Raw genomic sequence first — 27,020 nt, 5'->3', positions numbered from 1 at the left:
CAGCCTTGTTTGTTAAATCTCGAAGTTCACTACCGGGAGTTCCTTCTGTTTTTGTTTTTATGGCAGAAAATAGTGAGCCGAACATGGTCTCATGACATCGCGTGCTGTTCCCCCTTTTCAAATTTCCTAGCCATATCACGAAACGCACTCCGAATCTGCCACAATTAACTTAGGAGTAGCAACTCACAGTTTACGCAGCTGCAGTTGTCTTCGCTGCAGAACCTGAGCTCTGGAACTTTGTACGTGCATCATTATCCTTGGATTATTGATGTAACAGTTGCCTCTATGCTATAACCGTGGGTTCCTTTAACCCAGGTACCATGATCACAGATTCCCCCAAATAACCTACTTTGAGAAGCACTGCTGTAAGCGCAAGGAAATATAATTCATTTCCCTGTCAACAAATTTAACAATGTTATTGGTTTCTATCTGTGGCAGCATGGTTCCAGTATCAATTGTTTGTGCGAGACTCAGCCTTCTGTGCAGATGAGCTTCTTTGACATGACTGGTGATGTCTCAGTGGCTACAGAGGACTTCATGTCATTTCTTGTTGCTACATACCTCATCAGGTGACCTCGAGAGACTATAGACGCCTTCGTGTGAGATCAGGGGACTCCAGACATCTGCAGGAGGCTTCAGGTGACCCCAGCCATCTCCAGGTGACTTCAGATGGCTTGACGTGGCCCCAGACGTCTTCAGTTAACTTCGAGTAACTTCAAGGGACTTCAGGTGACTCCAGATGTCTTCAAGTAACTTCAAGTGACTCCAGATGTCTTCAAATGACTTCAGGTGACTCCAGATGTCTTCAAGTGACTTCAAATGACTTCAGGTGACTCCAGATGTCTTCATGTGGCTCCAGACGTCTTCAGGTGACTTCGAGTGACTTCAGGTGACTCCAGATGTCTTCAAGTGACTTCAGGAGACTTCAGGTGACTACAGACGTGGTCCGGTTTCTTCAGCTGACTTGCTACAGACCTTCGTGTACTTGTACAGCCTTGTTATTTAAATCTCGAAGTTCACTACCGGGAGTTCCTTCTGTTTTCGTTCTTATGGCAGAAAATAGTGAGCCGAACATGTTCTCATGACATCGCGTGCTGTTCCCCCTTTTCAAATTTCCTAGCCATATCACGAACCCACTCCGAATCTGCCACAAGTAACTTAGAAGTAGCAACTCACAGTTTAGGCAGCTACAGCTGTCTTCGCTGCAGAACCTGAGCTCTGGAACTTTGTACGTGCATGATTATCCTTGGATTATTGATGTAACAGTTGCCTCTATGCTATAACAGTGGGTTCCTTTAACTCAGGTACCATGATCACGGATTCCCCCAAATAACCTACGTTGAGAAGCACTGCTGTAGGCGCATGTAACATATAATTCCTTTCCCTGTCAACAAATTTAACAATGTTATTCGTTTCTATCTGTGGCAGCATGGTTCCAGTATCAATTGTTTGTGCGAGACTCAGCCTTCTCTGCGAATGAGCTTCTTTGACATGACTGGTGATGTCTCAGTGGCTACAGAAGACTTCATGTGATTTCTTGTTGCTACAGACCTCATCAGGTGACTTTGAGAGACTATAGACGCCTTTGTGTGAGATCAGGGGACTCTAGACATCTGCAGGAGGCTTCAGGTGACCCCAGCCGTCTCCAGGTGACTTCAGATGGCTTGACGTGGCCTCAGACCTCTTCAGTTAACTTCGAGTAACTTCAAGGGACCTCAGATGGCTCCAGATGTCTTCAAGTAACTTCAAGTGACTTCAGATGACTCCAGATGCCTTCAAGTGACTTCAGATGACTCCAGATGTCTTCAAGTGACTTCAGGTGGCTCCAGATGTCTTCAAGTGACTTCAAATGACTTCAGGTGACTCCAGATGTCTTCATGTGGCTCCAGACGTCTTCAGGTGACTTCGAGTGACTTCAGATGTCTTCAAATGACTTCAGGTGACTACAGACGTGTTCCGGTTTCTTCAGCTGACTTGCTACAGACCTTCGTGTACTTGTACAGCCTTGTTTGTTAAATCTCGAAGTTCACTACCGGGAGTTCCTTCTGTTTTTGTTTTTATGGCAGAAAATAGTGAGCCGAACATGTTCTCATGACGTCGCGTGCTGTTCCCCCTTTTCAAATTTCCTAGCTATATCACGAACCCACTCCGAATCTGCCACAAGTAACTTAGGAGTAGCAACTCACAGTTTAGGCAGCTACAGTTGTCTTCGCTGCAGAACCTGAGCTCTGGAACTTTGTACGTGCATGATTATCCTTGGATTATTGATGTAACAGTTGCCTCTATGCTATAACAGTGGGTTCCTTTAACTCAGGTACCATGATCACGGATTCCCCCAAATAACCTACGTTGAGAAGCACTGCTGTAGGCGCATGTAACATATAATTCATTTCCCTGTCAACAAATTTAACAATGTTATTCGTTACTATCTGTGGCAGCATGGTTCCAGTATCAATTGTTTGTGCGAGACTCAGCCTTCGGTGCAAATGAGCTTCTTTGACATGACTGGTGATGTCTCAGTGGCTACAGAGGACTTCATGTGATTTCTTGTTGCTACAGACCTCATCAGGTGACCTCGAGAAACTATAGACGCCTTGGTGTGAGATCAGGGGACTCCAGACATCTGCAGGAGGCATCAGGTGACTTCAGATGGCTTGACGTAGCCCCAGACGTCTTCAGTTAACTTCAAGTAACTTCAAGTGACTTCACATGACTCCAGATGTCTTCAAGTGACTTCAGATGACTCCAGATGCCTTCAAGTGACTTCAGATGACTCCAGATGTCTTCAAGTGACTTCAGGTGACTCCAGATGTCTTCATGTGGCTCTAGACGTCTTCAAGTAACTTCGAGTGGCTTCAGGGGACTTCGGATGTCTTCATGTGACTTCAGATGACTTCATGTGGCTCTAGACGTCTTCAGGTGACTTCGAGTGACTTCAGGTGACTCCAGATATCTTCAAGTGACTTCAGGTGACTACAGACGTGTTCCAGTTTCTTCAGCTGACTTGCTACAGACCTTCGTGACTTGTACAGCCTTGTTTGTTAAATCTCGAAGTTCACTACCGGGAGTTCCTTCTGTTTTTGTTTTTATGGCAGAAAATAGTGAGCCGAACATGGTCTGATGACATCGCGTGCTGTTCCCCCTTTTCAAATTTCCTAGCCATATCACGAACCCACTCCGAATCTGCCACAAGTAACTTAGGAGTAGCAACTCACAGTTTAGGCAGCTACAGTTGTCTTCGCTGCAGAACCTGAGCTCTGGAACTTTGTACGTGCATGATTATCCTTGGATTATTGATGTAACAGTTGCCTCTATGCTATAACAGTGGGTTCCTTTAACTCAGGTACCATGATCACGGATTCTCCGAAAAAAACCTACGTTGAGAAGCACTGCTGTAGGCGCATGTAACATATAATTCATTTCGCTGTCAACAAATTTAACAATGTTATTCGTTTCTATCTGTTCCAGCATGGTTCCAGCATCAATTGTTTGTGCGAGACTCAGCCTTCTGTGCAAATGAGCTTCTTTGACATGACTGGTGATGTCTCAGTGGCTACAGAGGACTTCATGTGATTTCTTGTTGCTACAGACCTCATCAGGTGACTTCGAGAGACTATAGACGCCTTCGTGTGAGATCAGGGGACTCTAGACATCTGCAGGAGGCTTCAGGCGACCCCAGCCGTCTCCAGGTGACTTCAGATGGCTTGACGTGGCCCCAGACGTCTTCAGTTAACTTCAAGTAACTTCAAGTGACTTCAGATGACTCCAGATGTCTTCAAGTAACTTCAAGTGACTTCAGATGACTCCAGATGTCTTCAAGTGGCTTCAAATGACTTCAGGTGACTCCAGATGTCTTCATGTGGCTCCAGACATCTTCAGGTGACTTCGAGTGACTTCAGGTGACTCCAGATGTCTTCAAGTGACACCAGGAGACTTCAGGTGACTACAGACGTGTTCCTGTTTCTTCAGCTGACTTGCTACAGACCTTCGTGTACTTGTACAGCCTTGTTTGTTAAATCTCGAAGTTCACTACCGGGAGTTCCGTCTGTTTTTGTTTTTATGGCAGAAAATAGTGAGCCGAACATGTTCTCATGACATCGCGTGCTGTTCCCCCTTTTCAAATTTCCTAGCCATATCACGAACCCACTCCGAATCTGCCACAAGTAACTTAGGAGTAGCAACTCACAGTTTAGGCAGCTACAGTTGTCTTCGCTGCAGAACCTGAGCTCTGGAACTTTGTACGTGCATGATTATCCTTGGATTATTGACGTAACAGTTGCCTCTATGCTGTAACAGTGGGTTCCTTTAACTCAGGTACCATGATCACGGATTCCCCCAAATAACCTACGTTGAGAAGCACTGCTGTAGGCGCATGTAACATATAATTCATTTCCCTGTCAACAAATTTAACAATGTTATTCGTTTCTATCTGTGGCAGCATGCTTCCAGTATTATTTGTTTGTGCGAGACTCAGCCTTCTGTGCAAATGAGCTTCTTTGACATGACTGGTGATGTCTCAGTGGCTACAGAGGACTTCATGTGATTTCTTGTTGCTACAGACCTCATCAGGTGACCTCGAGAGACTATAGACGCCTTCGTGTGGGATCAGGGGACTCCAGACATCTGCAGGAGGCTTCAGGTGACTCCAGCCGTCTCCAGGTGACTTCAGATGGCTTGACGTGGCCTCAGACGTCTTCAGTTAACTTCAAGTAACTTCAAGTGACTTCAGATGACTCCAGATGTCTTCAAGTGACTTCAGATGACTCAAGATGTCTTCAAGTGACTTCAGCTGACTCCAGATGTCTTCAAGTGACTTTAGATGACTCCAGATGTCTTCAAGTGACTTCAGATGACTCCAGATGTCTTCAAGTAACTTCAAGTGACTTCAGATGACTCGAGATGTCTCAAAGTGACTTCAGATGACTCCAGATGTCTTCAAGTGACTTCAGGTGACTCCAGATGTCTTCAAGTGACTTCAACTGACTTCAGGTGACTCCAGATGTCTTCATGTGGCTCCAGACGTCTTCAGGTGACTTCGAGTGACTTCAGGTGACTCCAGATGTCTTCAAGTGACTTCAGGAGACTTCAGGTGACTACAGACGTGTTCCGATTTCTTCAGCTGACTTGCTACAGACCTTCGTGTACTTGTACAGCCTTGTTTGTTAAATCTCGAAGTTCACTACCGGGAGTTCCTTCTGTTTTTCTTTTTATGGCAGAAAATAGTGAGCCGAACATGGTCTCATGACATCGCGTGCTGTTCCCCCTTTTCAAATTTTCTAGCCATATCACGAACCCACTCCGAATCTGCCACAAGTAACTTGGGAGCAGCAAATGAAAGTTTAGGCAGCTACTGTGGTCTTCGCTGCAGAATCTGAGCTCTGGAACTTTGTACATGCATGATTATCCTTGAATTATTGACGTAACAGTTCTCTCTATGCTATAACAGTGGGTTCCTTTAACTCAGGTACCATGATCACGGATTCCCCCAAATAACCTACGTTGAGAAGCACTGCTGTAAGCGCATGGAAATATAATTCATTTCCCTGTCAACAAATTTAACAATGTTATTCGTTTCTATCTGTGGCAGCATGGTTCCAGTATCAATTGTTTGTGCGAGACTCAGCCTTCTGTGCAGATGAGCTTCTTTGACATGACTGGTGATGTCTCAGTGGCTACAGAGGACTTCATGTGATTTATTGTTGCTGCAGACCTCATCAGGTGACCTCGAAAGACTATAGACGCCTTCGTGTGACATCAGGGGACTCCAGACATCTGCAGGAAGCTCCAGGTCACTCCAGCCGTCTCCAGGTGACTTCAGATGGCTTGACGGGGCCCCAGACGTCTTCAGTTAACTTCGAGTGGCTTCACGGGACTTCAGATGACTCCAGATGTCTTCAAGTGACTTCAGATGACTCCAGATGTCTTCAAGTGACTTCAGATGACTCCAGATGTCTTCAAGTGACTTCAAATAACTTCAGGGCTTCAGGGGACTTCGGATGTCTTCATGTGACTCCAGATGTCTACATGTGGCGCTAGACGTCTGCAGGCGACTTCGAGTGATATCGGGTGACTCCTGACGTCTTCCAGTTTCTTCAGGTAACTTCTGCCTGTTACAGACCTTCGTGTAATTGTGCAGTACTGACCTTGTTTGTTTGATCTCGAAGTTCACTACCAGGAGTTCTTTCTGTTTTTGTTTTTGTGGCGGCAAATGGTGGGTCGAACATGGTCCGATGACATCTTGTGCTGCTCCACTTTTTCAAATTCTCTAGCCATTTCACGAGCCCCCTCCGAATCTGCCACAAGTAACTTGGGAGTCGCAACTCACAGTTTAGGAAGCCACAGTGGTCTTCTCTGTAGTATCTGAGCACTGAAACTTTGTACCTGCATCAGTGTCCTTGCATTATAGAAGTAACCGTTTCCTATATGCTGCAGCAGTAGGTTTCCCGAAGTCGGGTAGCATGATCACGAATTCGCCCGAATAACTCACGTTGAGAAGCACTGCTCTAAGATTTTTGGAACATGTAATCCGTTCGCTTGTCAACAAATTTCTGTTTTCAATATTATTTTGTTCTAATTGGTAGCAGCATATTTCCAGGATTGACTGTTCGTGTGAGACTCGAACTGTGCCGATGAGCTTCCTTGGCATGACAGGTGACGCGTCGGTGACTGTAGGCGACTTCAGGTGTTTTCTGATTACACGAGACTTCATCATGTGACCTCAAGTGACTCTGGACGCCTTCATTGAAATCAGGGGACTCCAGACGTCTGCAGATGGCTTCAGGTGACTCCAGTCGTCTTCAGGCAAGAGTATCTGAGCACTGGAAGTTTGTATCTGCATCAGTGCCCTTGCAATGTAGAAGTAACCATTTCCGCTATGCTGCAGCAGTAAATTCCCGAACTCAGGTAGCATGATCACGGATTCGCCCGAATACCCCAAGTTGAGAAGGGCTGCTCAAAGATTTTTTAACATATAATCCGTTGGCCTGTCAACAAATTTCTCTACTCTTCTACTACAAAGACCACTGTGTCTCCCTAAACTGTGAGTTGCGACCCCCAAGCTGCTTGTGGCAGATTCGGAGGGGGCTCGTGAAATGGCTAGGGAATTTGAAACAGGGGAACAGCACATGATGTCATCAGCCCATGTTCGGCCCACTATTTGCCGCCACAAAAACAAAAACAGAAAGAACTCCTGGTAGTGAACTTCGAGATCAACCAAACAAGGTCAGTACTGCACAATTACATGAAAGTCTGTAACAGGCAGAAGTTACCTGAAGAAACTGGAAGACATCAGGAGTCACCCGATATCACTCGAAGTCGCCTGAAGACGTCTAGCGCCACATGTAGACATCTGGAGTCACGTGAAGTCACGTGAAGTCACCTGAAGTCACCTGAAGATACCTGAAGACACCTGAAGTCACTTGAAGACATCTGAAGTCACCTGTAGACGTCTGGAGCCATGTCAAGACATCTGGAGTCACCTGGACTCCCCTGGAGTCACTTGAAGATACTTTAATACGTCTGGAGTCGCCTGAAGACGACTGGAGTCACCTGAAGCCATCTGCAGACGTCTGGAGTCCCCTGATTTCAATGAAGGCGTCTAGAGTCACTTGAGGTCACATGATGACGTCTCGTGTAATCAGAAACCACCTGAATTGTCCTACAGTCACCGAAGCGTCACCTGTCATGTCAAGGAAGGTCATCGGCACAGAAGGCTGAGTCTTGGAAGAACAGCCGATCCTGGAAATATCCTGCCACTACTTCGAAAAAAATCAAATTGAAAACGGAGAAATTTGTTGACAGGCGAATGGACTATATGTTCCAAAATCTTCGAGCAGCGCATCTCAACTTAGGTTATTCGGGCGAATCCGTGATCATGCTACCCGAGTTCAGGAAACCTACTGCTGCAGCATGCAGGAAACGATTACTTCCATAATGCAAGGGCACTGATGCAGGTACAATGTTTCAGTGCTCAGATACTACAGGGAAGACCACTGTGGCTCCCTAAACTGTGAGTTGCGACTGCCAAGTTACTTGTGGCAGATTTGGAGGGGGCTCGTGAAATGGCTGAGGAATTTGAAAAAGTGGAGCAGCACATGATGTCATCAGACCATGTTCGGTCCACTATTTGCCGGAACAAAAACAAAAACAGAAAGAACTCCTGGTAGTGAACTTCGAGATTAAACAAACAAGGTCAGTACTGTACAATTACACGAAGGTCTGTAACAGGCAGAAGTTACCAGAAGAAACCGGAAGACGTCTGGAGTCACCTGAAGTCGTCTGAAGTCAACTGAAGTCTCCTGGAGTCACTTCAAGACATCTGGAGTCACCCGAAATCACTCGAAGTCGCCTGAAGACGTTTAACACCACATGTACACATCTGGAGTCACGTGAAGTCACTTGAAGACATCTGAAGTCACTTGAAGACATCTGAAGTCACCTGAAGACATCTGAAGTCACCTGAAGACATCTGAAGTCACCAGAAGACGCCTGGAGCCACGTCCAGACATCTGGAGTCACCTGAAGACGTCTGGATACATCTGGAGATGCCTGGGAGTTCACTTGAAGTCACTTTAATACGTCTGGAGTGTCCTGAAGACGTCTGGAGTCACCTGAAGCCACCTGCAGACGTCTGGAGTCCCCTGGTGTCACATAAAGGAGTCTGGAGTCAATCGAGGTCACATTAAGAAATTTCGCGTAATCAGAAACCACCTGAAGTCGTCTGCAGTCACAGAGGCGTCACCTGTCATGAAAAGCAAGCTCATGGCTACAGAAGGCTGAATCTCGCACGAAATGTCAATCGTAGAGATACGCTGCCATCACTTACGAAAAGATAATATTGAAACCGGAGAAAGTTGTTGACAGACGAACAGATTATATGTTCCAAAATCTTAGAGCAGCGCTTCTCAACTTAGGTTATTCTGCAGAATCCGTGATCATGCGACCTGAGTTCAACAAACCTACTGCTGCAGCAGAGAAAACGGTTAATTCAATAATGCAAGGGCCCTGATGCAGGTACAAAGTTCCAGTGCTCAGATACTGCAAGGAAGACCATTGCAGCTCCCTAAACCGTGAGTTGCGACTCCCAAGTTACTTGTACTAGATTGGGAGGGGGCTCGTGATATGGCTAGGAAATTTGAAAAAGGGGAGCAGCACATGATGTCATCAGACCATGTTTGCCCCACTATTTGCTGCCACAAAACCAAAACAGAAAGAACTCCTGGTAGTGATCTTAGAGATCAAACAAACAAGGTCAATACTGTACAATTACACAAAGGTCTGTAACAGGCAGAAGTTACCAGAAGAAACCGGAAGACGTCTGGAGTCACCTGAAGTCTCCCGGAGACACTTGAAGACACCTGGACTCACCCGAAACCACTCGAAGTGCCTGAAGACGTCTAGCGCCACAAGTAGGCATCTGAACTCACTTGAAGTCACCTCAAGTCACCTGAAGTCACGTGAAGACATCTGAAGTGACCTGAAGACGTCTGGAGCCACGTCAAGACGTCTGGACCTACGTGAAGACATCTGGAGTAACCTAAAGACGTCTGGAGCCACTTGAAGTCACTTTAATACTTCTGGAGTCGCCTGAAGTCGTCTGGAGTCACCTGAAGTCTCCTGGAGTCACCTGAAGTCTCCTGGAGTCACTTGAAGACACCTGGAGTCACTTGAAGACACCTGGAGTCATCGGAAACCACTCGAAGTGCCTGAAGACGTCTAGCGCCAATGTAGGCATGTGGAGTCCCGTGAAGTCGCTTGAAGTCACCTGAAGCCACTTGAAGACATCTGAAGTGACTGAAGACGTCTGGAGCCACGTCAAGAGATCTGGACCTACGTCAAGACATCTGGACCTACGTCAGGACATCTGGACCTACGTCAAGACATCTGGAGTCACCTAAAGACGTCTGAAGCCACTTGAAGTCACTTTAATACGTCTGGAGTCGCCTGAAGACGTCTGGAGTCACCTGAAGCCACCTGCAGACGTCTGGAGTCCCCTGATGTCACATCAAGGCGTCTGGAGTCACTCGAGGTCACATGATAAAGTCTCGTGTAATCAGAAACTACCTGAAGTCGTCTGCAGTCACCCAGGCGTCACCTGTCTTGTCAAGGGAGCGCATCGGCACAGAAGGCTGAGTCTTGCAAGAACAGTCGGAAATATCCTGCCACCACTTAGAAAAAAATAATATTGAAAACGGAGCAATTTGTTGACATGCGAACGGATTATATGTTCCAAAATCTTAGAGCAGCGCTTCTCAACTTAGGTTATTCGGGCGAATCCATGATCATGCGACCTGAGTTCGGGAAACCTACTGCTGCAGCATAGAGGAAATGGTTACTTCTATAATAGAAGGGCACTGATGCAGGTACAAAGTTCCAGTGCTCAGATACTGCAGGGAAGACCACAGTAGCTCCCTAATTGTGAGTTGTGACTCCCAAGTTACTTGTGGCAGATTCGGAGGGGCTCGTGAAATGGCTAAGAAATTTGTAAAAGGGGAGCAGCACATGATGTCATCAGACCAGGTTTGGCCCACTATTTGCCGCCACAAAAACAAAAACAAAGAACTCCTGGTAGTGAACTTCGAGATCAAACAAACAAGGTCAGTACTGACAAGGTCAGTCGAAGGTCTGTAACAGGCAGAAGTTACCTGAAGAAACCAGAAGACTTCTGGAGTCTCCTCAAGTCTGCGGGAGTCACCCGAAATCACTCGAATTCACCTGAAGTCATGTGAAGTCACCTGAAGTCGTCTGAAGTCACCTGAAGTCACCTGAAGACATCTGAGGTCACCTGAAGACATCTGAGGTCACCTGAAGACATCTGAGGTCACCTGAAGACGTCTGGAGTCACCTGAAGACGTCTGGAGACATCTGGAGACTCCTGGAGGCGTCTGGAGTTCCCTTCTTTGATGTCATATGAAGGCGTCCAAGTCACTCGAGGTCACCTGACGAAGTCTCGTGTAATCAGAAATCACCTGAAGTCTGCAGTCGCCGAGGCGTGACCAGTCATGTCAAGGAAGCTCATCCGCACAGAAGGCTGAGTCTCGCACGAACAGTCCATCCTGGAAACACGCTACCACCACTTAGAGAAAAATAATATTGAAAACGGAGAAATTTGTTGACAGGTGAACGGATTATATGTTCCAAAATTTTAGAGCAGTGCTTCTCAACTTAGGTTATTAGGGCGTATCCATGATCATGCGACCTGTGTTCAAGAAACCTACTGCTGCAGCATAGAGGCACTGGTTACTTCAGCAATTCAAGGGCACTGATGCAGGTACAAAGTTCCAGAGCTCAGATACTACAGGGAAGACCACTGTAGCTCCCTAAACTGAGTTGGGACTCCAAGGTTACTTGTAGCAGATTCGGAGGGGTGAAATCGCTAGGGAAGTTGAGAACGGGGAACAGCACATCATATGATCAAACCATGTTCCGCCCACAATTTGCCGCCACAAAAACAGCAAGAACACCTGGTAGTAAACTTTGAGATCTAACAAACAACGTCAGTACTGTACAATTACACGAAGGTCTGTAACAGGCAGAAGTTGCCTGAAGAAACTGGAAGACATCAGGAGTCACCCGATATCACTCGAAGTTGAATTACACGAAGTCTGACAGATTTGGTCTGTCACCTGAAGTCGCCTGAAGATGTCTCGAGTGACCTGAAGCCACCTGAAGTCATGTGAAGACACCTGGAGTGACGTGAAGACATCTGGAGTCACTTGAAGACGTCTGGAGTCACTTGAAGACGTCTGAAGTCACCTGGAGTTGTATATGTGGTCAACTGAAGTCACTTGAAATCACCTGGCAATGCCTGGAGTGCCCTGAGAACTTTTAGAGTCATCTGAAGACGTCTAGAGTCACCTGGCAACGCCTGTAGTGCCCTGAGAACTTCTAGAGTCATCTGAAGAGTCTAGAGTCAGCTGAGGTCGCCTGGAGTCACCTGAAGACGTCTGGAGTCACACGAAGTCGCTTGAAGACCACCTGCGTCACCTGGGTTCTTACCTGAATAAGTCGGGTGTAAGCTGAAGACGTCGAGAGTCGCCTGAAGTCACCTGGAGGCTTATGTGGTAGTGCGAAGTCCCAGAAAACAAGACGTTTAATCAAACTAAGTATTTACATGCGTGATTCCCAGAATGGCTCGAGTTTCGGAATGACGGCATTCGGGCTCAATCCGCTGTCACGTGCGCATCGCATAGCTGCGTGAAAACTGAAGATACCTGAAGTCACGTGACAACGTCTGGAGAGACCTGAGGATGTGTGAAGTCACGTGAAGATGTCTGGATTTACCTGAAAGACCTGAAGTTATATGAACACGTCTGGAGTCACCTGAAGATAACTTGAGTCACGTGAAATGACCTGAATTCATCTGAAGACGTGTGGAATCCCTGAAGTCAACTGAAGACGTCTGGAGCCCGTGAAGACAACTCAAGATGTCCGAAGTCACCTGAGGAAGCCTGAAGTCACCTGAAGACATCTGGAGCCAATCACAGTAACCAGAAGTTGCCTGCAGGCGTCCGGAGTCACATGAAAACGTCTGGAGTTACCTACAGTCACTTGAAGACGTTTTCAGTCACCTATAGTCACCTGAGGACGTCTTGAGTCACCTGAGGACGTCTTGAGTCACCTGAGGACGTCTTGAGTCACCTGAAGACGTCTTGAGTCACCTGAAGACGTCTTGGGTCACCTGAGGTTACCTGAGGTCACCTCAAGACATTTGGATTTACCTGATGTCACCTGATGATGACTGGAGTCACCTGAAGTCGCCTGGAGTCACGTGTGGTCACATGAAGACGTCTGGAGTCACATTAAGTCATCTGAAGACTTCTGCAGTTACTCAAAGTCACCTCGAGACGAATGTGGTTAACTGAAGTCACCTGACAATGTCTGGAGTGACCTGAGAACGTCAGGAATCACCTGAAGAGGTCTTGAGTCACCTGAAGCCACCTAAATACGTCTGGAGTTTCTTGGAAGCATCGGAAGTCACATGAAGACGTCTGGAGTCAATGAAGGCGCCTAAAGATGTCTGAGTCACCTATAGGCACCTGGAGACATCTGGAGTCATCTCCAATTACCTGGGGACGTCTCGAGTCCCCTGAAGTCACCAGAAGTCACCTGAAGACGTCTGGAGCCATACTAGAGTCACCTGAAGACGTGTGAACTCACCTAGAGTCACTTGAGGTCGTCTGGATTCACCTGCAGTTACCTGTAGTCACTTGAAGACGTCTGGAGTCAACTGAAGCCAACTGAAGCCACCTGAAGACGTCCGGAGTCGCCTGATGTCCCCTGGAGTCAGCTGGAGCCAATTGAGGACGTCTGGGGTTACCTGAAGATGTTTGCAGTCACCCGAAGCCACCTGAAGACGTCTAAAGTCACCTACAGTCACCTGAAGACATCTGGAGTCACCTGCAGTCGCCTGTAGACGCCAGAAGTCGCCTGTAGACAATCGGAGTCACCTGCAGTCGCCTGTAGACATCTGGAGTTACTGGAGTTACTCTAAACTTTGAGAGAGTGGCTACATACAGTGGGGCGCAGGCATACCTTAACCAGCGGAGCGCGGGTTATCGGACGCTGATAGACAGCTGGAAACGAGACTGGGATGATCCACTATCCCCTTGAAGGGATGGTCGGTACGCGTTCGCGTTTCGACTTCTCTGTTGTGCGTACCGACCCTCCCTTCAACGGGATAGTGGATCATCCCAATCTCGTTTCCAGCTGTCTATCAGTGCCTGATGACACGCGCTCGGCTGGTTAAGCCGAGTTTGCGCGCCACTGTAGGGACATGTCTATTGCAGAGGAAGTCTGTGTGGCTGTGTTGATGTACGTATAGGTGAGCCTATGTTAAGCATACAAAGAGACCCTGAAACAAGGACACGTTCTATCATTCTGGCACTGTTATCGAGTTTTGAACTGCCCACAAGGAATTGTGTACATTCATATTTCCCAAAAGAATAAATGGATCGGGAAGCTGATCACATAATTGTTTGAACTCCCTTTGGTCAATAGCAACTGATGGGTAGATACAGTGAACATACCGTGATTATTCGCCCTAACGATATCTGTACCGCAACATCCTCCAAATCTGTCTGAAGTGTGATCTCTTTTGGAGGTACGGCACAACTATGGCCACGCCACCAGAGGCACGTAAAGAGTCGTTACGGTGCTTTTTTTGTGTGTGAAAATTCGTTAGGAGATGGGCGGGTTGATACATGATCTTTCACTGCAGCGAACAAAAGGGACGAACACGAGACGCATTACACTTTCAACCAGGTTTATTACAATAACAAGGAACAAGAAAAGTGGAAGTTCTTTGGAGGCAGCTAACATGTGGGTTCCGGTGTTTCAATCAAAGGTCGCGCTACTAGTCTCGGAGTTGATAAGGACCCGTTGTTTATCTGCAAGAAGCGCTGGCTGTGCTCACGCAGTTATCTCCTGCTTGTGTTTGTTTCAACTACGCGGCGTGTGTGAAAGTCTTTTAAAAATCTGATTACTTTTGTGTGTTTATATACGGGCTCACATCCACACATGTCGACGTGATATGCCAATTCGGAGTTTTGAATATCGTTATGGTTAACTTTTACCATGTGGTCGCGGAGCCTCTCATTAAGACAGCGTCCTGTCTCACCAACATATGTCTTGCCACACGATGAAGGGACAGAGTAAACATCTCCCTTCACACGCTCTACGTACATATTTCTGTGTTTTGTTTCACAAGCAGCCGCGCTGTTTTCTTGTTTGTTTGTTTTTCGTACTTTTCTGGGTAGCGAACTTAGTCTATCAGCTACGGGACTATGTACACACATGTCTGTGTTTTTCTTCCTTTCTCTTTTATTTTTATTCGGATTTCCGTAACCTGTGTGTAACCTCGTGTACATATGGTATCACTTGTATCCCAACTGTTCTCGTTCGAACTTCATCTTCGTCTTTGCTCACGTTGATTCCCTTACCAAGCAAGCAATGGCCGGAGGCCGACGGTTGGCAAAAGGTCGGATGACAGTTGGCCAACGGCTCTTTCGGCCATTCAACACTGGCGCAGTGTTGCATAGTGATAGGCAGAGCGAGGTTTGGAAAGCCGTCGGCATGGGTGCAGATCCGTATCAAGAAACGAGCTCGTTGGCCAAGCACTTGCCAAAGCTGAGATCAATCTCACCTGGGGGAGAGGGTAACGCGGAATGGTGTAGCACTGCATAAGTTCGACTGTCGATGGACCAAGTGAATTTATCAAACCAAAAGTAGTAAGAAACAGAAGCGTTATCTTCATGGCGAGTAAATACGACAAGCAATTCATCATTTCAGTGTTTTTTGTGTACGCGCCAAATTAAACTTAGACACTTCACCCTTCATTTTGACTCACAGGCGAACAGGACTCTCGAATTTGCGGGAGCTCGCGAGACAACCTATGTATAGTATCTAGATGGGTAGAAATCCAGCGAACCGGTAGAGATGTAGGAAGGGAGTTGCCTCAGGACAGAAGCCGCCGATATTTCGAACAGAGACTGTTCTTCTTCTGGGCACCGTCCTCATCATTGGCATGGTATTTAAAGGGTTAGGTGTGACGTGTTTAAAGATTCGTGCGAATTGTGGGTCAACAGCCCGGAGGGAAGAAAGGGTCCGTACGGGCTTCTACGGCCGGAGTGAATGGCCACTCTGTTAGAGTGTGGAGGGGATTATGTGAACGTTACAGACCGGTTACAGAAAAATGGGGGTTCACGAAGACGTGGACGAAACGGGACAACAGGCAAGAATTGGCAAGCATAGCGAAAGATAAGGAGGTTAGTGGTTACGTGGGGAAAATTCCAGAACGAGCAAAGGTTTTTTCTTTTTTTTTTAAATACAAAGTTGTGGCATGCAATAAAGAAAGCAGAAAGCAGTGGCCATGCAGAACATAACAGATGATAATGGAGATAGAAGGGAAAAGCATATTTTATTTGTGAAGTGTTTCTATGGTGCCTTGTGATTTGTTGATACCGGACGGGAGAAGGGCGTTGAACTTTATATGAGATAAGACTCCCTATCACGTCTGTCACGTCTGGATCTAAACCAGGTTTCTAGAATATATAGTTTAATGTTGTCAAAATTGTGACCAGGAACGTTAAAGTGTTCTGCGACTGCTTTGGGGAGTTTGTTGGACGTGTCGGTTCTGTGTCCGGTAAGGCGGTTGTTCATTTGTTGGCCGGTTTCACCACTGTATTGCATAGAGCAGTCGCCGCATTCAATGCAGTATATGACATTGGAGCTTGTGCATGTGAATGCGTGGTTAACGGGGTGGGTGTAATTGCTCGCAGTACCAGCGGCATGGCCGAGTGGGCTAAGGCGTCCGCTCGTTGGTAGTAATACAAGGTCGTGCGTAAGACTGGGAGGTGGTGGGTCCAAATCCTACCGCCGGCTGTGCTGTCTGAGGTTTTCCCTGGGTTTTCCGAAGACTTTCCAGACGAATGTCGACACAGTTCCCCCTGAAGTCGGCCAGGACGCATACTAACCCCACTGTCCCCCACTCCTTCCTGCTATCCTCTCTCCGTCTGTCCACATCTGTACGTCGCTCATAGCCACAGTTGCTTCGCGGCGCTAACACCCAATCAAAAAAAATTGCTCGCAGTGCTTTTGATGGAGCTAGCGTGTTGAACGTGCTTGCATGTTTTGCAGCGCGGAAGGTTGCAGGGTCGTGTTCCCGTGTACGGGGTGCTCGTTTTGCTGATTTTGGCATTGACCAAGGAGTCTGCTAGGTTTTGTGCGCGTCGCTATGGGGTCACCTGTATGGGATGGGTGAATATATTGCTAACTCGGTCACTGCTTTGGAGGAGGGGCTCGTGCTTCTGTAGAATGGCTTTGATGTCTGGAAGTGCGTTGGAGTATCTTGTGATGAAGCTTATTTGGACCCTTTCTTCCCTCCGGGCTGTTGACCCACAATTAGCATGAACCTTTAAACACGTCACACCTAACCCTTTAAATACCATGCCAATGATGAGGACGGTGCCCAGAAGAACAGTCTCTGTTCGAAATATCGGCGGCCTCTGTCCTGAGGCAACTCCCTTCCTATGTATAGTATCTGTTCTTCCTCAGAGTTTGGTCCTATTGTGGTCTCGGGCATCTTGTGAACCTTTTTTTTAAACACTGAAACGACGTGCTCTCTGTCCGTTGTAGGAAATACGCGCAATAAACAAAGAATGTTAATTCGTGACCTTACGCCGCGAGACAATTGAGCATGAATATGAGCGACGCCACAAAACTGCTTCGGCCTGCAACTTAGCAGGCTGACCAATGCTTGGGAAGCCATTGGCCAGGGTACAGATCCGTATCACGAAACAAGCTTGTTGGCCGACGATGTACCAACCAGGGCAGGTCGGCCAGCTAACTATTGCCAAGCTTGGCCCAACCTATAGCATTTATATTATTGCAATAATCTCAGCAGATAACCATGAACGGATAGATCTAGCAGTATGTTAAAAGCGATAAAATTCCCCAGCGCAGGGACAAAAAGATCATCTTCGGATAATTGTGAATAGTGGACTTCTGAATAGCGAACTTGCGAGTAGAGTACCTGAGAAGTATTTTGGGGGGCGGGGGGAGGAGAATTTATGTTAGGAGTAGCAGAACAAGTCGGGAGACGAGTTCAATTTCTGCTCTCTCTTTTTTCTCTTACAAACAAACAATAGACGATCACGAAGAGCGCAGTCCTCTTCGTGATGCCGATCAAGAAACGTGTATTAAAAGCAAAAACAAGCGAACACAGGAGCCGTCAAAATCCGTCAATTCATTCCACGAAAACAGAAAAAAAAAGAGACAGAAATGGGATCATGACTCAGTACTTATCGCCGACCATTTTCGCGGTCCCAAGGAACGCGCGTCCCTAGGTTCACAGATCGAGCAGCGCCATCTCACGGGCCAACTCAGGGCCGTGGTGGATGGAACGACCCAGTGGATGTAGCATCGCCAAAAGCACGTCCCCGTCTACGTTAGAACCTCTGCCCCCAGATGGCACTCAGCCGACGCCGCTCACGCGTCCTCCCATTGGCGCGCTCCGGGTGGGCGGGGCGCGCGAGGGAGAGGAAAAATCTCAGGCCAGCTCTCTAGAGAACAGTCGCTTACCCTTCCACCTGGGCCGACTTCACAATTTTTTTTCGGTAAAACAGGTGGGCGGCGCTCGAGTGGAGGGCTGCTGTTGTGGGCGGCGCGTGGCCGGAGGGTTGCGTGCGCGTTTACCCTATCAAATTTTTGAACCTGGGCTGCCGACTTTTGTCATTTTTCAGCCTGAGCCGACTTGAATCGTAATTTTTTTTTCAGCTACAACAGGTATGCAGTAGGCTGTTTACATGCAAAGAATAGCCATACATAAAAGTACAAGTGAAAATATATTTATTAAAATCATTAGTATCAGGAATTATGTTATGACTCTACGTGAATTGGAAAAACTTAACCAAAAAATCTGATACAATAGCATTGAATACGTATCACAAATCAAACACAGTATTTTTGATTAGTGGAAGTTTTCAATGAATCAGAAGTGATAACACATTTAATCAAAGAAGATATTCTTAATCAATACGATTACAATCAAAATTACAAGTTTTATTATAAAAAGTCTGAGATGTGAGAACTTGATAGATCTAAGTAATTTCGAGCACATTATGGAAGCTGAGTTTAATATTCCAATATGACACAAATTTAATTAATCAATTTCTATTGAAGTGAATAGCGCAGACATAAGGCAATAATTCGAAACAACACATAGCATTAATATAGAACCAATCATCCAACATGTAGGGAAATAATAGCTACACCATATCAAAACGAGAAACGATCACAACATTTAATCAAAGAAGATATTCTTAATCAATATGATTATAAACAAAATTATAAGTTGTGTTATAAAAAGTCTGATATTCCTATACGTGAGAACCACCAGTGCAATAGCGGGAAGTTCTGATAGTTGTATGTAAGTAATTGTGAACAGCACAGACACTGGAAGACCATGGGACACGAACACAAGAAGAAATAAAATCTATACAACTACAAAGAGGATATTCCTAATCAAAACAACATAGTAATCTATCATTCAGAAAATCAGAAAAAAATCTAACTCATCAGAAAATAGACATGTTAAAAATGAACTTCAACACATAGCACGCTCCTAGCCAACAAACAAAACTAATGATATCTGCCCTGATTTGTTGAAGACGGGTGCCAATAGATGTATGGAAGACCACGGAACACGAACGACAAGAACGACAAAAGGAAATAAAATCTATACCACTACAAAGAAGATATTCCTAATCAAAACAACAGAGTAATCTATCATTCAGAAAATCAGAAGAAAAAATCAAACTCATCAGAAAATAGACATTTTAAAATGAACTTCACCACATAGCACGCTCCTAGCCAACAAACAGAACAAAGAACGACACGAACACAAGAGGAAATAAAATCTATACAACTACAAAGAAGATATTCCTAATCCAAACAACAGAGTAATCTATCATTCAGAAAATCAGAAGAAAAAAACAAACTCATCAGAAAATAGACATGTTAAAAATGAACTTCACCACATAGCACGCTCCTAGCCAACAACCAGAACAAAGGACGACACGAACACAAGAGGAAATAAAATCTATACCACTACAAAGAAGATATTCCTAATCAAAACAACAGAGTAATCTATCCTTCAGAAAATCAGAAGAAAAAATAAAACTCATCAGAAAATAGACATGTTAAAAATGAACTTCACCACATAGCACGCTCCTAGCCAACAAACAGAACTAATGATATCTGCCCTGATTTGTTGAAGACGGGTGCCAATAGATGTATGGAAGACCACGGAACACGAACGACAAGAACGACACGAGGAAATAAAATCTATACCACTACAAAAAGGATATTCTTAATCAATACGATTACAATCAAATTACAAGTTATATTATAAAAAGTTTAATATTCCTATACGTGAGAACCATCATTGCAATAGCGTGAATATCTGTCATAACATTTCGAGCGCAATAGCGAATCTCAGTTTCATATTCCAACATTACTCAACTTTTAATTTATTATTAAGTGAACAGCATAGACGTAAGGAAATAACGAGAAACAACACAATCAACAGCTACAATTAATAGAGAGCCAAAACCTGCACACCATCCAACACATAGAGAAATAATAGCTAATCAATCTATCAAAAGGCGAAATAGCACAGACTTAACGCTGAAGAACAGAGGAACACGCGGCGACACGTAAACAACAACTGAGGAAAATAATCTATCATTGAACCATCATAAAATCGACCAATATACAATTTTCATTCTAACAAACACTACAAACCTTGATGGAGGTATCCAAGACGTAGGAAATATGTACTGTTTTCACTCTTTTCCTCAAAGCCAGGAGACTTTATGTCTCTATCTATGTGACCATAGCACCGCGCATGCTTTATCACTCAAAGGGTTAGGGGCTATATTACTTCGTCCAGCAAACGGGGCGCTCTAGAGGTCAGATAAGAGAGTTCAAAGGCGATATATTTTGTTGTGCAGCGCAAATAGATGTCGATATCACTCGCGGGGTCACTATCGTTTCGCATCCTTTCCCTGAAACGGAAATCTTTCGTCAAAGTGGTTGACAAGTCGATTAAGTTTGTAGAGATGCGATATTGTTATTGAACATGTAGAGAAAATCCAAATTATTAATTGGTAGCAACGACACTCAATCAAAAACGAGAAGCAAATTTAGTTACATCAATTTTTGTAATATCTTGCAACAGAAATTTCTAATGAACCACACAGAAATATCAAATGTGAAATGCAACTCAGAGTTATGAGACATTCCCATCTTAGAGGTACTTACTTATGTCAATCGAGTGAACAATTGAAACAAATACAAGACAATAATTATTTCGGGCAGTAAGTTCACAACTCATAGAATATCAGTCGAGTGAATACTTGAAACAAAATCAAAACAATAATTCTCACGACAGGTTTAGATTATGGCATTCTAAACCAGATAATAAAATTTTAATCAATAAAATATATCAAAGAGTGATATTAAACGGTAGGAGCAACTTATTTATTTACACATGGTAAACAAGGCTTTCGTGCACGAGACTGCACTTCTTCAGGTGAAGAAGTACAGTAACCTGAAGAAGAGCAGTCTCGTGCTCGAAAGTCTTGTTTACCATGTGTAAATAAATAAGTTGTTCCTACCGTTTAATATCACTCTTTGATTTACTCACCACCGGCAACTTGACATCGACTATTTTTTCTGCCAATAAAATAAACATAGATATGCTTTTAATTAAGTGTAGACGTGCACTTGAAAACAGAAGAGACAATTGCTGTACATTAAAAAGATGGACAGATTTTGTACTCGATACCATAAGTCATGGGAAGATGTGATAAAAAACTGCTTCGAAAAGGAGGAGCCGCGAAACGATTTCATTATCGCTGCATTTCAATACGTCCTAGACATGGTCGTATTCGGAGATATGGCACAAACTACAGAACTGAAGCTGCAAGAATTTATATGCCGAATCTACAATACTTACAAAAATATCTGCACATCAACGTCGGAAGGGCCACTGGGATTGATGGCAGAGTTTTTGAGGTTTGCCAACGAACGTGACCATTTCTTCGAGTTTTAAGTAAATTTCGTTCAGAAAATATTCGTAACTTTTAATATCCACGACATAAAGAATTCGCATTATGTTATAGTGTATACAGAAAATATCAATCCATTCGATTAACTTCCCTGACGTCATGAAAGAGTGCACGTCAAAGTGAGCGAACTAAAGCTTGCGTATTGTGAAATTACACATTCTACAACACTGATCATAAATCGCAACACCTGTTCAAATTTTAATTAAACTCCTACTGATGTGTGGTAGTCACCACTTCTCCTGAATGTGAATCGATAAATTTTAGCATTTAAGCCACAATCAGATATCTAGTATAGTAATGTGAGTATATGCACAACTTTTTAATCTATATCTTTAAAAAATGCAAGAAATAGCGTGCCGTTTTGACTTTGAAAATTTAAAGAAGAAAATGATCTTTAGTGTGGAATTTGCGTTTTACAATGTTATGAGCTAAAGACTTATAAAATTTAAGTATGGCCTTTCCATTTGTAGTGCCCGGATGCTATGACACTAAAATAATGTGATAGTTTTTCTGTATGGTTACGGGAAATCTCGAGTATATTTTGTGAATTGGATCCACGTTTATGTGTGACCTGCGCTGATCTGCTTATTATAATTAATATAACACATCTTCCATTGTGTTTATGCGTAACGCTCATCTTCATTGTATATGGGTTAAGCACTTCTGATGGCGGTTGTGGGATCCGCTTCTCCCAAAATCTGATTCCCACTTGGAAATTATTTCATATACGTTTGTGTGCCATGTGTTACGAAGACTACGTGATTAGAAATGTAGACTTGGCCTGCACGTCATGCTCGTAAAATCTTTCGTTTGCATTGTGGCATCTGATAATAGATTCGCTTTTCGCGAAGGCTTCGTATTATCTCCCAGGCACTGAACCCGAATGCGATTGTAAAAGTCGATGACACTGTGTCGCGAACGCTTTGAGTTATCCCGCCACAATCAGTTATCTGCCTTATTTCCCGTTTTGCCATACCTTGGACGGCTCATTTTTCTTATCCAGTCATACAAACGGACAACTGTGCTGACAAAAATATTTATTTATTTGTTCCGTACTCCAATCTAGTTGCTTGTCAAAGACGCCTTTTCTTCTTTTACTATGTCTGGGCTAGTGCAACTGATTGAGAAATATGATAAGTTTTCACATTAGATTAGTGATCCTTTTTGTAATCCTAGACTGATGTATCATGTCTCTAAATTTCAATGACCGATCCTTCTCCGGCAATTCTATCCTTCGGGTGTTGAACTTGTAGTCGACTAAAACCTATTTGGTGGTCAGGTCTCATTCCATATGAGAATTCTTACACAAATTGTAGAATATTCGTTTCCTCAGCGATCTTCAATCTAATCATAAGCTGTTTTCGTTGCGATGTGTAGGATACATTAAAATGATGACAAAGAATACAATTATTATTTCAATTATATGCTTGTTTATTCCGATAAATTACAATTCTATTCCAAACTCTGAAGTTTTCGTTTGTTGTCTTGATTCATGAATTCCGAAGACATCAAGTAGTTTATTCTGATTATTGGGCGCTTGAATCCAGCGTTGATTAACGCAGGTGATATGTTGTCGCCGTGTTTGTATTTCTTCAACAACTTGCACTTTGTCGCGATGAACTTGCACAGTCTCTTATTGATGTTTCCTTTCTTTGTATGAAGATTCTTGAATGGCGTACAAGAGAGTATTAGATGAAAATCGTAAGGTGGTCCACCGCAATTGATATGTTTGTTGAGTTTCAATAAATGATGATACATCAGACCTTGCATGACAATATTGAACTTCTGTTCATTCGACATCTTTGCAGAGACTGATAGAATAAAATAATTGCGTTGCCGTGGTAGTGGAACTTATCATGTGATAAGATTTTATGTACTTTCCATCTCAGATATGTGTAATTTCAACAAATCCGTAATGAATCGTGCGATATATACCGCTTGTATATGATAATTTGATCCGACTGCTTTCTTGATGAACGCAATTCCCATTGCAATGATTACAATTACATCTGGCCGTCATCTGTCACCACTCATATTAGACCCCTAGCTATGGGGTAGCGTTCCACTCCTAGAGTGGAAAACCTCCCCACTTCATCATCATAATATATATGTTGTTGTTGTTGTTACATCTGGTCTAGTGTATTTCAATTCTTCGTTGGCAAACCTCAAAAACTCCGCCATCAATCCCAGTGGCCCTTCCGACGTTGATCTGCAGATATTTTTATAAGTATTGTAGATTCTGCATATAAATTCTTGCACCTTCAGTTCTGTAGTTTGTACCATATCTCCCAATACGACCATGTCTAGGACGTATTGAAATGCAGCGATAATGAAATCGTTTCGCGGCTCCTCCTTTTCGAAGCAGTTTTTTATCACATCTTCCCATGACTTATGGTATCGAGTACAAAATCTGTCCATCTTTTCAATGTAGAGCAATTGTCTCTTCTGTTTTCAAGTGCACGTCTACACTTAATTAAAAGCATATCTATGTTTATTTTATTGATTAAAATTTTATTATCTGGTTTAGAATGCCATAATCTCCACCTGTCGTGAGAATTATTGTTTTGATTTTGTTTCAAGTATTCACTCGACTGATATTCTATGAGTTGTGAACTTACTGCCCGAAATAATTATTGTCTTGTATTTGTTTCAATTGTTCACTCGATTGACATAAGTAAGTACCTCTAAGATGGGAATGTCTCATAACTCTGAGTTGCATTTCACATTTGATATTTCTGTGTGGTTCATTAGAAATTTCTGTTGCAAGATATTACAAAAATTGATGTAACTAAATTTGTTTCTCGTTTTTGATTGAGTATCGTTGCTACCAATTTATAATTTGGACTTTCTTTACATGTTCAATAACAATATCGCATCTCTACAAACTTAGTCGACTTGTCAACCACTTTGACGAAAGATTTCCGTTTCAGGGAAAGGATGCGAAAAGATAGTGACCCCTGCGAGTGATATCGACATCTATGTGCGCTGCACAATAAAATATATCGCCTTTGAACTCTCTTGTCTGACCTCTAGAGCGCCCCGTTTGCAGGACGAAGTAATATAGCCCCAAACCCTTTGAGTGATAAAGCATCCGCGGTGCTATGGTCACATAGATAGAAACATAAAGTCTCCCGGCTTTGAGGAAAAGAGTGAAAACAGTGCATATTTCCTACGTCTTGGATACCTCCATCAAGGTTTGTAGTGTTTGTAAGAATGAAAATTGTATATTGGTCGATTTTATGATGGTTCAATGATAGATTATTTTCCTCAGTTGTTGTTTACGTGTCGCCGCGTGTTCCTTTGTTCTTCAGCGTTAAGTCTGTGCTATTTCGCCTTTTGATAGATTGATTAGCTATTATTTCTCTATGTGTTGGATGGTGTGCAGGTTTTGGCTCTCTATTAATTGTAGCTGTTGATTGTGTTGTTTCTCGTTATTTCCTTACGTCTATGCTGTTCACTTAATAATAAATTAAAAGTTGAGTAATGTTGGAATATGAAACTGAGATTCGCTATTGCGCTCGAAATGTTATGACAGATATTCACGCTATTGCAATGATGGTTCTCACGTATAGGAATATTAAACTTTTTATAATATAACTTGTAATTTGATTGTAATCGTATTGATTAAGAATATCTTCTTTGTAGTGGTATAGATTTTATTTCCTCGTGTCGTTCTTGTCGTTCGTGTTCCGTGGTCTTCCATACATCTATTGGCACCCGTCTTCAACAAATCGGGGCAGATATCATTAGTTCTGTTTGTTGGCTAGGAGCGTGCTATGTGGTGAAGTTCGTATTTAGCATGTTTATTTTCTGATGAGCTTGATTTTTTCTTCTGATTTTCTGAATGATAGATTACTCTGTTGTTTTGATTAGGAATATCTTCTTTGTAGTGGAATAGATTTTATTTCCTCTTGTGTTCGGGTGTCGTCGTTTGTTCTGTTTGTTGGCTAGGAGCGTGCTATGTGGTGAAGTTCATTTTTAACATGTCTATTTTCTGATGAGTTTGATTTTTTCTCCTGATTTTCTGAATGATAGATTACTCTGTTGTTTTGATTAGGAATATCTTCTTTGTAGTGGTATAGATTTTATTTCCTCTTGTGTTCGTGTCGTCCTTTGTTCTGTTTGTTGACTAGGAGCGTGCTATGTGGTGAAGTTCATTTTTAACATGTCTATTTTCTGATGAGTTTGATTTTTCTTCTGATTTTCTGAATGATAGATTACTCTGTTGTTTTGGTTAGGAATATATTATTTGTAGTTGTGTAGATTTTACTTCCTCTTGTGTCCGTGTCGTTCTTTGTTCTGTTTGTTGGCTAGGAGCGTGCTATGTGCTGAAGTTCATTTTAACATGTCTATTTTCTGATGAGTTTGATTTTTCTTCTGATTTTCTGAATGATAGATTACTGTGTTGTTTTGATTAGGAATATCTTCTTTGTAGTGGTATAGATTTTATTTCCTCTTGTCGTTCTTGTCTTTCGTGTTCCGTGGTCTTCCATACATCTATTGGCACCCGTCTTCAACAAATCAATGCAGATATCATTAGTTCTGTTTGTTGGCTAGGAGAGTGCTATGTGTTGAAGTTCATTTTTAACATGTCTATTTTCTGATGAGTTTGATTTTTTTTTCTGATTTTCTGAATGATAGATTACTATGTTGTTTTGATTAGGAATATCTTCTTTGTAATGGTATAGATTTTATTTCCTCTTGTGTTCGTGTCCCATGGTCTTCCAGTGTCTGTGCTGTTCACAATTAATTACATACAACTATCAGAACTTCCCGCTATTGCACTGGTGGCTCTCACGTATAGGAATATTAGACTTTTTATAACACAACTTATAATTTTGTTTATAATCATCTTGATTAAGAATATCTTCTTTGATTAAATGTTGTGATCGTTTCTCGTTTTGATATGGTGTAGCTATTATTTCCCTACATGTTGGATGATTGGTTCTATATTAATGCTATCTGTTGATTCGAATTATTGCCTCATGTCTGCGCTATTCACTTCAATAGAAATTGATTAATTAAATTTGTGTCATATTGGAATATTAAACTTAGCTTCCATAATGTGCTCGAAATTACTTAGATCTATCAAGTTCTCACATCTCAGACTTTTTATAATCCAACTTGTTATCACTTCTGATTCATTGAAAACTTCCACTAAAAAAAAATATTGTGTTTGATTTGTGATACGTATTCAATGCTATTGTATCAGATTTTTTGGTTAAGTTTTTCCAATTCACGTAGAGTCACAACATAATTCCTGACACTAATGATTTTAATAAATATATTTTCACTTGTACTTTTGTGTATGGCTGTCCTTTGCATGTAAACAGCCTACTGCACACCTGTTGTAGCTGGAAAAAAAATTACGATTCAAGTCGGCTCAGGCTG

This window comes from Ornithodoros turicata, chromosome 2 (assembly GCF_037126465.1).
Source record: "Ornithodoros turicata isolate Travis chromosome 2, ASM3712646v1, whole genome shotgun sequence".
In the NCBI taxonomy this organism is placed as follows: Eukaryota; Metazoa; Arthropoda; class Arachnida; order Ixodida; family Argasidae; genus Ornithodoros; species Ornithodoros turicata.
The sequence above is the reverse complement of the archived record's forward strand: the minus strand, read 5'-3'. Positions refer to the sequence as shown.